Below are 15427 nucleotides of genomic sequence, written 5' to 3'. Positions count from 1 at the left end.
GAATTCGACTTAGGAGTCTTTCCAGATGCTATTCAGCAGATGCTATCATCGCAGATCTAGAAGAGGAGAGCAAGTTGGCTCGTAAGGCATTGTAAAGCATGGCTGAATACAATAGGGATCAGCAGGCTAGGAGCCAAAGGCAAAGCATGGAGTTGCGAGAGGTGCAGCGGGTGCTGAACCTGGTTGGCAGAAATCGAACGGACCATGAGAGAGCACCAAAAGGAGACTTAACGCTGAGTGAGCTTCTCATGAAGCGGCTGCTCGATAACACGGCTACAGAGCAAAGTGCCACGGCTCTAGCGACATCGCTGCTCGTAGGATTAGGAGCAAACCAAGGCTCAAAGAGCCAGTCTAAAATCCCTATTGTTGCCAAGCAACTCGATAAGTACCAACCCCATGACGATCCATACAACTTTGTTGAGCAGTTTGAGCAAGTCTGCGAAGCCAACGGCCTCAACGACCTAACTCAACGCTCTCAAGCATTCGAGCTTTGCTTGGGCAACAAGGGTAGGACGTGGTATACGAGCTTAGATATCGTAGAGCAAGCCAACTTCGATGGCCTCAAGGATCTCTTCGTTAAGAGGTTTGCCGAGCCCAGATACTCCGGTAATCTACTAGTATGCTTGATGAATGTCAAGCAGAAAGAGGAAGACATTCGCGATTACGTGACCCATGTGCGGAGTCTCTTCAAGAGAATCCCTACCGAAGAACAACCGACTGAAAGAGCAGTATCAATGGTATTCATTAGCGGGATTCAGAACGAGGAACTATATAAGGCTTTCACAGGCAACTCGAGCTTGCAGCAAGACGCGCTAGCTAGGGTCTTTGAGGAAGCCATCCGAGTTGATGATCAGCTAAAGGAGGGGAGCTCCAGAAGTGTGAACCTAGAAGAGACCAACTCGTGAAGCTCAGAGAGAGCGTCAGCGTCGAGTGAGCGATCAGTCCCATTATCCTAGGATAAGGGGAAAACCACCAAGACGAACCAAGACTTGGCTGATGTTAAGATGGAACTAGCCAAGTTGCAAGACATGTTGAGACGACCAACGCGCCCACACGTCTAATGCGTGTACTGTGGCAGAAACCACTTGCCAGCCAAGTGTCAAGACCCTAGGTCAAGACCTTGCGTTAACTACGGTAGGTTCGGTCATGACGTTGCGCATTGTAGATTGCCAAGAAGACTTCCATACTCACAACTATACAGCCAGCCTTACCTAGCAAACAGGCCACAACCATTTTTTGGAAGGGGAGCCCCATTGGCCCTCTCTGCGCCTAACAACATTAAGCCAGCTGTTCCTAGGATGGAAATAAATCCTACAGGCATTCCTAGACCTCCTGGTCCTTACGTAACCCATCCATCAAGTGACGCTCCTGTCCACTATGTGGAAGAACTGAATGAGGAAAAAGCTTACATATGCCCTTACGTCTCACATGACGACGAGGGCAATGCTGTCCTCATGGATTATCGCCCCATACCGGTGATGGCATTAGGAAGAGGATGAGGTAAAGGCCTAGGAGGGCAGACGCACGATCCAATCACCTGTTGGACTTATGGTCACATAGGCCATGTCTCATCACGCTGTCCTGAAAGGGAGCAGCAAAATAGAGACAAGGCTGACCAAAGGTGTGCTGAGTGCGGAATCACCCATCTCTTCGTCGATTGCCCAAAGCGAAAGCCGTCTTCTAGCTCAGCCAACATGCTCTCTGTCCCATTGGGACTATTTGGTGTCGAGAACCTCGATGGGGAGGCCACGCCTATCCCATTATGGGTTATGACCCATGCCCAAACGAAGCAGGCTGGCATCTTTCTGGCAGGACCTATCAATCTCGATGCAGCCTTGATAGGAAATAAGAGCCATAGACAGAGGAGGAAGAGATCGAAAGCTAAAATCGCACTAAAAATAGAGAGTGCTACAACTCTACCTGCTAGAAAGAAGGTCTTTGATGTAGAGGCAGAGACTTTAACCCCTAAGACGGCCACAAAGGGAAGTGCTAAGGTAGGGGAATACCCACATCCAAAGCGACAGTTAGAGGCCATAGAAAAGGTAAAGGAATGGGTGAAGGAAGCCCAAGAGCATCTAAAAGACTCTGAGCCCATCATAGAGGACGAGATCGATGATCTCTTCAACATAAGTATGCCAACCTCACCTCCACAACCAAAGTCGGGAGAAGCAACTGCACCACAAGCAGTGCCACTAAGGCTAAGCCTCAGCACTACAGGGCCGTGGTTCAGTCACGGCCACTGGTCAGGACGATCCAGGTTAGGAGAGAGACGAGCACCCAACGATCTCCTGACCATGTTGGTGACTACCCCTGTAACACTTAGCATGGGAGATCTGCTTAGGTAGCACCCCACCCTATGGCAAGATCTTAAGCAGTGGGTTGAAGGGTCACAAGAGCAGGTCATGGCAGACCCTCATGACCATGATGCAGAGATGCAAATACCGAGTTTGACACTGCACTCTATGCCTAAATCCTTACACGTTAATGCCTTCTGGGAAGGTTTTGAGATGCATGCGGTCTTGCCGGTTTTAGCCCTAGGCGATACAACGAGAAAGGGAATCGTGGACACGGGGGCTGGGGTTAGTGTGCTTAGCCATGCAGTGCTTTAGACTTGGGGAAACCCACCCATTGAGACTGCTAGGTTTAATGTCACACTAATAAGTAGTATGAGAGTCAAGCCATTCGGGGTGCTTAAGAATTGGCCAGTGAAGATCGCAGGTGTCCAGTTCTCCGTTGACTTTATAGTCATGAAGGGAGTGGACTACGACATCCTATTAGGCCGACCCTGGATGCGCAATGCTAGAGTCATCGAAGATTGGGGTAACGGCTTGATCTTCCTTGGCAATAGGATGGACACCGTGAGAGTAGAGATGGACACCTGGAAGACCTCACCAGTCGACTTAGATGCCATCTCTGCTATGCTCAAGGGTAATGCTCATGTCAAGAAGTCATATGGGCCCTTGACCAAGTATATCCCATGCCCAAAGGACGAGCGGGATTGGATGCATGTCCTTGCTACAATCGACCTTCCGTTCTCTGATCACGAGGCGTATGAGCAAGCCATCAAAACAATCGGCAAGGCTAACGACACACCCTTCGTACCAGTCTGCATGATGGCAGGAAGCCTTCATGGGAAATCGAAGCCTGTTCCAAGTCCCAAACAACAAAAGGGAACTCCAGGAGATACTGGAATACCTAACGGACAAGCTAGCTGGCAATTCAGCTACAAATTTCAAACCACTCCAGGATCTCTTAGATGAATCCAAGTGGCAATGGAACAGAGTGCATGACTTAAACCTCATGTATAACTGGGCCTTGGTTCCTGACCAACGACCAGAGATATACCAAGCCCTAGGAAACGATGAGTAGTCTGATGAAGAGAATTCTAATGACGAATATGAAGACTGCCAATCCTTCAGTGATGAAAGTGAGGGTGAGGTAGATACCGTGGAATACGACACTGAAGGACAAGAAATAGAGCAAATACGTGCAGACTCCAAGCCGTAGAAAAAGAGTATCTTCAGGATGGAATGAGTCATGCGCGTGGAATGTGATCACGCATGGTTGGAACATGTAGGAGCCATAGACCTTGAGCAAGCAGGCCTAGTCCAGCCAGGAATGACATCAGTGCTTAGGACTGAATCACCATCTGAACTGCGCCCACTAGGGGAGACCACCTCTTCTAGCGAAGACGGAGGGTTCGACTCTGAATCGGAGGTTAGTTCGGATAGTGATCCATAAATCCCTAGGCCGCCCACAACCAGACGCACTAAGGGGGACCTACTCGTCCACCTGAGGCGCAGACGATTAAGGTAGGAAAAGGCAAAACAACCCAGGGATACACGAACGATAGAACAACGAAAATCGCAGGACCTCCCTAAACGATTTACGAAATTCAAAAAAGGGGATAGGGTGGTAGTTCTATTAGGTGCCAAATGTCAAGTGCAGACAAGAGAACCAATCGAGGGACCAGCCTAGGTCAAGGAGGTGGACCTAGCCCAGGAAGGGGAAACACCCTGACCAGTCTTCATTGCCAATGACTTGACTAATGAAGAAGAAAAGAGTCTTGTCGCTCTCTTGCCAGAGTACATAGACGTGTTTGTCTGGTCCTTAGAAGAGCTTAAGGGGGTAGATCAGAGTATCGTGACTCACAACATACCCATGACGCCAGATGCAACGCCGATCAAGCAGTGACCGTACCCTATGAATCCAAAACACTCTCATGTTGTCAAAGAAGAGATGGATAAGCTCATGAGAGCGGGATTCATCTACGAAATTGAGCACACAAACTGGGTATCGCCCATAGTCGTCGTTGTCGTATTGCTACGCATTCGAGGTGTGAAAACCACCCGAAAGTTGTGTGTGCAATTTAATACTTTATGCACACTTAGTTGTTGTGATTACATTTATTCTCTGCGTATCAGTCTATGTTGAACAGGATCAAGGAGACAAGACATTACAATTATTCAAACAAATGCATGAGGAGGATATCTCTTTGGATAGTATCACACTTGTCTGCACCTTAAAAGCTTGTGGCATGGCTGGAGCTATAAACAAGGGCCAAGAAATACATGCTGAGATTGATAGGATAGGGTTATTGAAGACAAATGTGGATGTGGGCATTGCATTAATTGATATGTATGCTAAATGTGGCTGGCTGGCGAGGCAGTAGCAGTTATAAAGAAGATGCCATATTCAGCTAACCTTGTGTTGTGGCTTACTGTTTTGGGTGCTTGTCAGAAGTGGGGCAATGTGGAACTCGGAATGCAGGCCTTCAAACATGCATTGTAATTGAATAAGAAGAATCCAGTGGCTTATGTCTGTATGTCTAATATATACTCGGATGCTGAAAGGGAAAAGGAGCCGTGCTTTGAGGGGAAAAAGAGAAGCTTTTGGGCTATTTTTTAAAAGGAGGTTTTGCCACGGATGGCTATTTTTGAAAAAGAAGGATTTTTGGGGGGAAAAAAGAGTCGACACGCAGGGATGAATGAAAAAGCAAACGGGATGAACGGCATGGAAGGCGGAATGAGGATGAGTTGCAGGATGCTGTTCTTTTGGGGTGTTCGTAAAAATAAACAGGACCTTCAAAAATGCCATGAATGCTGCTGAGATTACTAAAAAAAAACTGGGACTGCGCTCTCTTCGTCAACGACATTGAAGAACGAGGAAGGGGAACTCTGCAATTTTGGGAGTACGGGAGAGGATTGGAAGCGCAGGAGAGCAAGAACACGTTAAGGATTAGAAGACTGCAATGAAATCACTGTTACGGAATCAGAGGAATTTGCTGCGACTGAGAAGAAATGAATCAAGAGTGAAGACGACGAACAGAAAGACGGACAATGCTGTCAAAAAGCAATAGTAATAAAAAAAAGACGGACAGAGGAGGATCGTGAGGATTCTTCAAACCTCGAATTTGGGTTTCAAGAAGGACCGCAATTGGGGAAACAAATGTCGAAGGCGCTCTGTAATCGAAGAGATGGGGGAATTATGCTAATCAGAGAGGAGATGAAGGGGATGCTAATCGGAGGGAGCGCCTTGTCCAGATTTTGACCTGTGGCTTGGTTTTATGTGGGCGAGGGAGGAAGGACTGTCGGCACAGAGGAGACTGTTGGGATACTGCAGGGCAGGAGAAGTTTGGTGGGCTTAGAGATAGTTACTATATTCATGGGCAGTGTGCTAATATTATGTTCGATGTCACAGCCAGATTGACCTACAAAAATGTGTCTACATGGCATAGGGATCTCTGCAGGGTTTGTGAGAACATACCTATTGTCCTGAGTGGCAATAAGGTTGATGTCAAGAATCGCCAGGTGAAAGCAAAGCAGGTCACTTTTCATCGGAAGAAGAATCTTTAGTATTATGAAATTTCTGCTAAAAGTAACTACAACTTTGAGAAGCCATTTCTTTATCTTGCAAGGAAGCTTGCTGGGGATCCAAATCTGCACTTTGTAGAATCGCCTGCTCTGGCACCACCTGAAGTTCAAATTGACCTGGCAGCACAACAGAAATATGAGGCTGAACTTGCAGAAGCTGCAGCTCAAACTTTGCCTGATGATGATGATGCTGATTTTGACAGTTAACTGAAGACTTTCAGGCACTTCCTCGTCAGCAATCAGACTGCCCCAATTTTAAGCTGGTCATCGTAGGTGATAAAGGAACGGGAAAGACTACTTTTGTGAAAACGTCACTTGACTGGTGAATTTGAGAAAAGATATGAACCCACAATTGGTGTTAAAGTTCATCCACTAGATTTTTATACCAACTGTGGAAAAATGCGGTACTACTGTTGGGATCAAGAGGAGAATACAGACAAAAATTCACGGTTCACAACCCTTGAAAATTAAGTGTAGAATTTTAATTCTTCTGAAAGAAGGGAACTTTGGCTACTCAGAATGTAAGGATGATGCAGAGCCCTATTGCCTTCCAAAACTCGGAGACTATTTCAAACTGGCATCCCTTGACCATTAAAAATATCCCATTAAGTTCTCCAAAAGCCTGTATCTGATGGTATATTTGTGCTCCTCTCAAACAAGGCGCCTTTGAAAATGCTATCAGGAATCACTGATAAGAAGGACAACTCTCTTATGCATTGCAATCTACGGACTGCATGGTCCAACGCAAGGGCATATTGTCTCCTCTAGCATTGCATTTTGTCCTATACGGAGTTGTATAGAAAAGAAAAACCTGCATACAGTTTGCTGAAAACACTATATATATTTTGATATACTCAACAGAAAAATGTCTTCATGTGGATTGTAATTATTTCAGCTCATATGCAACTTGGATGAGAAGAACAAACTGTACGATTATATTCATAGATATATTGGTAGATCTATTGAAGCTTAAAGAATGGACAGATTATCCTGCATAGCCTGATCTTGTTTGATTGATCTTCTATCTTGGAATTGCTCAATAACCTCTGTGGTTGCGACTTTGCTTTCGAAAACCCTTCGACATCTTTGGTGAACGTGACGTGAAAGCGTCGCAGAAATTTCAGGATGGGAGACACTTCAGCCTCTATTTCAGCTTCTTCTTCAACTCCAGCTGCGTCTACTTCAGCTCCATCTATAACTGCTGCGTCAAGTACTTCAACGGAAGATCTAAAACAGATTTTGCAGAATATGTCCATGTATATGCAGCTCCAAAATCAGCAAACACAAATGTATATGCAGCAGCAACAACAATTGCATCAACAGCAGTTGTCTCAGCAAAGGCAACTCTATTCGGAGCAGGAGAATGCAAACAGCACGACTAAGGCTATTGAAACAGTTGAGAGTGAGAAGAAGCTATTTGACGGGCGTAATGTTTCAGCATATTTGAAGACATATGAGATCAAGATGGGGTTTTTTGGAGTTCCTGCTGGACTTATGAGTAAGTACTTCCTTCGTCTTGTCACACCTGCTTTGAGGACAAAGGTGACTGATTTATTTATTCAAAATACACATTGGCAAGATTTTAAGAAGGCTCTAAAAGAAGAATACTTCCTTGAGGACTTTGGTATGGCTACTCGGCGGTCATTCCGAGAGTGGGTCTACATGCCAAACAAGGGTCTTGCTGCTTCGGAGTTGATTCGAGAATTCGAAGAGAGGTATAGTCAGCTTGATGCCATTGAACAAAGAGCATTGGATGTTGAAAAAGTTGAGCTTTTCTTGCAAGCTGCAGATCCTGCTCTTCAAGAAGAATTGGGTGAGCTTCTTGAAGATTGCACGAAGCCTATGGGTCTTAAAACTGATTGGCAAGATGCTCAGGATGCAGTCTCGACTTTGACCAAGAGGAGGATATGGAAGACTCGCCTACAGAATGGTTCCATGACACCTACACCATCATCTGCTCCTATGCCTACTTCTATCCCTGTTATTTCTTCTCCTCCTCAGCCAGTTTCTTGGCCTATGCCAGTGCCTACTATTTCCACTCCACCTATTCCTCCTGTTCCACGACCGATGCCTACACCTTCTGCTCCAAAACCATCCGCTCCATCGGTGCCTACTTCTCTTGATGACATAATCAAAGGAATCACAGATTTGACACTTGAGTCAGTCAAAGCGGAGTTGGTGGGTAAGTTGAAGGAGCAGTTTGCTTCGACTGTGCCTGCTACTTCTTCTAGTGCTCCTATTGCTCCTAGGAGTGCTCCTAGTGCACCTAGGAGAGATCGGAGATGTATTTGGTGTGATAGTACGGAGCATCAGCATTGCAGGGATTGTGACTCTTTCCAGGATGTAAGGAGGCAGAATTTGGTATATTGGGGGCAAGATGGTAAGATTTGGTTGACTGAGACAAGAGCTCCACTTGCTACCAACTTTGGTAAAGGTGGAATGAAGAAGTTAGTGGAGGACATGGTTGCGCGTACTTCTTATGTGACGGCTAGAGGTGATGCTTCTGCATATGGAGTACAGATTGAGAAGGGATCAGAGACTCAGTCCACACTATGGACTTATGCTATGGAGACTACAAACAAGGGGAAAATTCAGCAAACTGTTTTGACTAGCGCAGGCTCTAGCATCAGATCAGAGACAGGTTGGGACTCGCCTGTTGACAGGTATTCTATTTATGCTTATTTGGCTAAATCTCATGGTGCAGATGTATTTGTTGAGGAGAAGCGTAAGAGGGATGAAGAAAATCCAAGTGCGGCTAAGAAGACTAGAGGGGGTGAGTTTGTTACTCCACCTACTGCAAGACCGTCTTCAAGACCAGGGCCAGATCGACAAATGGAGGATGTTCAAAAGAGGGAAAAGAGGCAAGAGCCTAGAGAGAGAAAGCAGCCAGGATTCAGATTGATGTCCGATATTGAGACATCTACAGACATGAAGAAAATATTTAATGATAAGATACTTGGCAGTGAGGTGACTTTCACTATTTCCGAGATTTTGGGCATCTCAAAAAGAGAGTTTCAGGATCAGTTTCAGGAGGTCCTGAAGAGGAAGAGACATGCATTGGCTACCACTGATACACAAGGAGTTTTGATTGGAGAGTTGGATGAGGATGATGATGAGGTTATGGTTGATAATGCTTCTGTTTTGCCGCAGGTAGAGAAGAGGGTTCAGCCTATGCATTATGCTGAAATTGATGAGCCTGTTTTGATACCGCGTAGTCACTTTTCGTGGAGCCATTGGGCTAGGGCAACTACAGAGACGATGGTAAAGATTGGAGAGAAACAAGTGTCTTATGTTGCATTGGTTGATCATGGTTCAGAGATTAATCTCATAGTTCGTGGAGTTTATGAGAGTAACAGATGGCCTATGGATGTAGAGCATGGGTGGCATATGAGAGCCGCCAATAACACTGCAGGTGATTTATATGCTGCTTGCCCTAGTGTCAGGGTTTCTATTGGTGATGTAGAGGAGGATTTTCATTTCTTTGTGCAGGATTCATGCTCTTATCCCATAATTCTTGGACAGCCATTCATTACAGAGATGCGCATGGAAACTAAGGTCATGGATGATGGATCTGCTTATGCACGGATTCGCAGTAAAGATGGTATGAGAGCAGTTCAGTTTATGACTGTATGTGTGAATCATGTTAGAAACAGGGATACTCTCAGAGATGCACCCTTACCCACTGTGAGGGATTCGGGTTTTCATTAGGTACCGCCGTTTCGCGAGATGACGGTGGTACAGAGGAGAGGAGATTGGAGTTCTCGCCTCCTGGCAGCGGTGTTTTCTCCTCCGGTTATGTTGGGATTTCAGCAAACAGTTCGATGAGCTATCAGAAGACTTCTAGATTGTCTAGAGCTGCCAGGCAGTATATATGCAGGAAGGAGAAAAATTTGAAAAATGCAGGAATTTTGGAGGATGATGAGCACATAGATGGTATGTATGACAGTGTGATTTGTGCAGATACGATGACAGAGATGGAAGATATGCTGAAAACTGATATGCTGAATTGTCATGGTAATGTATTAGTGCAGTCCCTAGACATGTTTCATGAAATTGCAGATTTTATGTCACAGATTGAGTCAGAGGCTGAGGTAACTCAGCAAAGAGTGTTGAGTGCTGAAGAAAATCAGCAAAAAGAGTTTTCAGCTGGTTATGATCAGCTTTCAGAGAGACAGAGGGCTAAAAATTTTCAGCCAACAGAGTTTACTGCTGAAATATTTCAGCATTCAGAGTTTGGGGCTGTTCCTATGCAGTCCATAGAGTAGAGGGCTGAGAATATTCAGCCATTGGAGTGCAGAATTGCTGATTTATAGCAAGGTTTATGTAATGCAGAAGAGCATAATGAAGCCAGGGTTGACACGAAATACAAAACTGTGGATAAGAAGGTGAAGCCGGTTGCTGTACCGCTTCCACCTGACAGTGATCAGCAAATAGAGAGGGCTGCTAAACAGCAAATTTTGAGGAATCCGGAGCATATTGGTCATAAATTTTCAGCAGAGACACTTGCTGAATTGAAAATTGGAAATGGTGATTTCTTGTTACCCATGGAGAAGCAATGCTTTCAGGAGATGCTTGAGCGTCATGGAAGGGGATTTGCTTTTGTCCCACATGAGATTGGATGTGTGAATCCTGATATTGTTGCTCCTATGGTTATTTTTACTATTCCTCATATTCCATGGAATCTCCGACCTATTCCAGTGCCTAAAGCACACTTGCCAAAGCTGATTGATTTATTGAATGAGAAAATCAGGATGGGAATCCTTGAGCCTTCATCTGCACCATATTCAAACAGGTGGTTTACAGTTCCAAAGAAGAATGGTACTCTCCGATTTATTCAGGACATGCAGCCAGTGAACAGAGTTACTATCAGGAATGTTGGTATAGGTCCAGTTGTGGATGAGTTTGCAGAGGCATTTGCTGGACGTGCCATCTATTCTTTGGGTGATTTGTATTCAGGTTATGATCAGTTTCAGCTGGCTTTGGAAAGCAGGGACATAACCACCATGAGAACTCCTATTGGGCTTGTCAGGATGTGTACCTTGCCTCAAGGTGCCACTAATTCTATTGCGCATATGATGAATGCCATGCATAAGGTTCTTCGTGATTACATACCTCAACTTACTATGCCTTTCTTGGATGATGTGCCCATTAAGGGGTGTGCAGAAGAAGAGAAGAATGAGAACCTAAATGAGCAGGGATGCAGATACTTTGTGGCTGATCATATTTCAGCATGTGAGAAGATTTTGGCCAGGTTAGAAGAAGTGAACTTGACACTTTCAGGGCAAAAATCTGTTTTTGGAGTGAATGAGGTTGTCATTATTGGGCATATGTGTGGATATTATGGCAGGAAACCCTCACCTGATAAGGTGAATGCTATAGGCAAGATTGCAAAGTATTGTTCTACCACTTTTGAGGTACGGAGATTCATTGGTGCTTGTGTGTTTTATATGATTTGGATACCTCATTTTGCACACATTGCAGATTGTTTATATCAGCTGCTTCGAAAGGGGCAGAAATTCTATTGGGATGAGAGCCACACTAGAGCCATGCGGAAATTGAAGAAGTTATTACAGAATGCTCCTACTCTCAAGAAAGCGGATTATAATTGTGATAGGCCTATTGTATTGATAGTTGACACTAGTCCAATTGGCATAGGTTGGGCTGTGGGTCAAGATGATGCAGATGGAAATAGGTATGCTATTCGGTTTGGGGCGAAAGTCCTAAACGAGAGATAGAGAAGATATCAGCAAATCAAGAGGGAGTTATTGGGGATTGTCACGGCTCTCAAATGTGACAAGGAGTACTTTATTGGAGCTTCAGTTGTGGTAGAGACAGATTGCTTGCCATTGATTGGTATGATCACGAGTTGCTCTACTCCGGATATAGCTATGTTGAGATGGATTGCATACATCAAGTCATTAAATCCGGAATTTAAACACATAGCAGGGAAGGATAATCCAGTGGCAGATATGTTATCTAGAGCCAGATATGATGATGAGGAGACTCTACTTGCAGAAGAGGATGATGCAGAAATTTCAGCCACTATGGTTGATCATGTTTGTCATGTCTATGATATTGTGGCTTTCACAGAAGAGCTCTATGTTGGAGATTGGTTGCAGATTGGCAGGTACCTTAGTACACTAAGCAAAAGAGATGAATGGACAGATGAAGAGTTCAAGAAGATTAGAAGGAAAGCCTATGGATATTTTCTCAAGGATGGATTTCTTTGGAAGCATCCGAAGAAAAGAGGCGGATTACCTTTGCGGATTGTCTGTGATAATGAGACACAGTTACAGGTGATGAGGGAGTTTCATGAGAGTCGTTGGGCTGGTCATAGAGGAGTATGGGCTACTTATGAGAAAATCAAGGAGAAATATTGGTGGAAAGGCATGTATAGAGATGTTTCTCACTTTGTTGAGACTTGCAGAGACTGCCAGATGTATTCAGTAGTGCGCCATAGAGATGAGCTTCATCCGACCTATCCGCTATGCATTCATTATAAGTGGGTAGTTGATTTGGTTACCATGCCTATGGGTTTATGGCAGATGAGATACATTGTTTTGGCTAGAGAGGATCTTTCTAATCATGTTGAGGGCAGATCTTTGAGAACGAAGACCACTAGTGCAGTGTGTAAGTTCTTATTGGAGGAAATTTTCTGCAGGTATGGTTGTGTGGGTAAGATCACTGCGGATCGTGGTGAATTGGATGCAGATGAAGCTAGGGAGTTTTTCTCTCAGCTAGGAATCAAATTGGCTCTAACCACAGCATACAATCCAGAGGGAAATGGGAAGAGTGAAAGAGGGCATCCACCGATAGTGAAAGCATTAGCCAAAGCATGCAGAGGACGGATTGGGGAATGGCCAAGACTTTTACCATTTGCTTTATGGGCTTATCGTACGACTCATAGTGTTACCACAGGATATATGCCTGCAGAGTTGATGTATGGTCAGAAACCTGTTATGCCGATTGAGACTTGTGCTTTGACTTGGTCAGTTTTACCATGGCAGGAGGATTTGACGAGAGAGGAGCTCTTAGCTCTTCGGATTCGACAGTTGGAGAGGAGACCTGAGGATATTCAGCTAGCTATTGACAGGTTGAAAGTTGCTAGACTAAGGAACAAGGACAGGTTTGATAGCAGGCATCGCTTGCGGCCTAGAGCAATAGAAGAGGGAGATTGGGTATTGGTCTTTGATAGCAGCCTTGAAAATCAGCATACTGCACTTCGGAAGATGGTGAAAAGATGGTTTGGGCCATACATTGTCAGTCATGTCTTTGATAATGCAACATATGAGCTGACAGAATTGGATGGAACAGTGCTTAAAGTGCCTATTGCTGGAAAAAGAAGCAAGATTTTCAAGAAAAGAGATGATGAGGATTATGCATTGGAAGAATTTTCGAGAGAAGAGGAATGACAAGAAACTCCAATGGAAGAGACAGATGATATGGCTGAAAATCTTGTTGATCTACCGGAAATGCATAACGAAGAGATTGATTTGTTTGTGGATCTTGATGATAATGATAATGGGTAGTTGGCCCATCCGGAGGATGCGCAGGATTAGAGGGGTGGATGTCGTATTGCTGCGCATTCGAGGTGTGAAAACCACCCAAAAGTTGTGTGTGCGATTTAATACTTTATGCACACTTAGTTGTCGTGATTACATTTATTCTCTGCGTATCAGTCTATGTTGAACAGGATCAAGGAGACAAGACATTACAATTATTCAAACAAATGCATGAGGAGGATATCTCTTTGGATAGTATCACACTTGTCTGCACCTTAAAAGCTTGTGGCATGGCTGGAGCTATAAACAAGGGCCAAGAAATACATGCTGAGATTGATAGGATAGGGTTATTGAAGACAAATGTGGATGTGGGCATTGCATTAATTGATATGTATGCTAAATGTGGCTGGCTGGCGAGGCAGTAGCAGTTATAAAGAAGATGCCATATTCAGCTAACCTTGTGTTGTGGCTTACTGTTTTGGGTGCTTGTCAGAAGTGGGGCAATGTGGAACTCGGAATGCAGGCCTTCGAACATGCATTGTAATTGAATAAGAAGAATCCAGTGGCTTATGTCTGTATGTCTAATATATACTCGGATGCTGAAAGGGAAAAGGAGCCGTGCTTTGAGGGGAAAAAGAGAAGCTTTTGGGCTATTTTTTAAAAGGAGGTTTTGCCACGGATGGCTATTTTTGAAAAAGAAGGCTTTTTGGGGGGAAAAAAGAGTCGACACGCAGGGATGAATGAAAAAGCAAACGGGATGAACGGCATGGAAGGCGGAATGAGGATGAGTTGCAGGATGCTGTTCTTTTGGGGTGTTCGTAAAAATAAACAGGACCTTCAAAAATGCCATGAATGCTGCTGAGATTACTAAAAAAAAACTGGGAATGCGCTCTCTTCGTCAACGACATTGAAGAACGAGGAAGGGGAACTCTGCAATTTTGGGAGTACGGGAGAGGATTGGAAGCGCAGGAGAGCAAGAACACGTTAAGGATTAGAAGACTGCAATGAAATCACTGTTACGGAATCAGAGGAATTTGCTGCGACTGAGAAGAAATGAATCAAGAGTGAAGACGACGAACAGAAAGGCGGACAATGCTGTCAAAAAGCAATAGTAATAAAAAAAAGACGGACAGAGGAGGATCGTGAGGATTCTTCAAACCTCGAATTTGGGTTTCAAGAAGGACCGCAATTGGGGAAACAAATGTCGAAGGCGCTCTGTAATCGAAGAGATGGGGGAATTATGCTAATCAGAGAGGAGATGAAGGGGATGCTAATCGGAGGGAGCGCCTTGTCCAGATTTTGACCTGTGGCTTGGTTTTATGTGGGCGAGGGAGGAAGGACTGTCGGCACAGAGGAGACTGTTGGGATACTGCAGGGCAGGAGAAGTTTGGTGGGCTTAGAGATAGTTACTATATTCATGGGCAGTGTGCTAATATTATGTTCGATGTCACAGCCAGATTGACCTACAAAAATGTGTCTACATGGCATAGGGATCTCTGCAGGGTTTGTGAGAACATACCTATTGTCCTGAGTGGCAATAAGGTTGATGTCAAGAATCGCCAGGTGAAAGCAAAGCAGGTCACTTTTCATCGGAAGAAGAATCTTTAGTATTATGAAATTTCTGCTAAAAGTAACTACAACTTTGAGAAGCCATTTCTTTATCTTGCAAGGAAGCTTGCTGGGGATCCAAATCTGCACTTTGTAGAATCGCCTGCTCTGGCACCACCTGAAGTTCAAATTGACCTGGCAGCACAACAGAAATATGAGGCTGAACTTGCAGAAGCTGCAGCTCAACCTTTGCCTGATGATGATGATGCTGATTTTGACAGTTAACTGAAGACTTTCAGGCACTTCCTCGTCAGCAATCAGACTGCCCCAATTTTAAGCTGGTCATCGTAGGTGATAAAGGAACGGGAAAGACTACTTTTGTGAAAACGTCACTTGACTGGTGAATTTGAGAAAAGATATGAACCCACAATTGGTGTTAAAGTTCATCCACTAGATTTTTATACCAACTGTGGAAAAATACGGTACTACTGTTGGGATCAAGAG

At 44.6% G+C, this 15427-nt stretch overlaps 2 pseudogenes; both read left to right on the top strand.

Annotated features, from left to right (window-relative positions):
• Nucleotides 1-5251: 5251 nt before the first annotated feature.
• Nucleotides 5252-6087, top strand: LOC148038293 (GTP-binding nuclear protein Ran1A pseudogene; annotated as a pseudogene).
• On the top strand, nt 6083-15222 carry LOC148038292 (GTP-binding nuclear protein Ran1A pseudogene; annotated as a pseudogene).
• The last annotated feature ends 205 nt before the right edge of the window (nt 15223-15427 follow it).

This window comes from Lygodium microphyllum, chromosome 3, assembly GCF_053477565.2.
Source record: "Lygodium microphyllum isolate KBCC chromosome 3, Lygodium_microphyllum_v1.1.10, whole genome shotgun sequence".
Taxonomy (NCBI): Eukaryota; Viridiplantae; Streptophyta; class Polypodiopsida; order Schizaeales; family Lygodiaceae; genus Lygodium; species Lygodium microphyllum.
The sequence above is the reverse complement of the archived record's forward strand: the minus strand, read 5'-3'. Positions and strand labels throughout refer to the sequence as shown.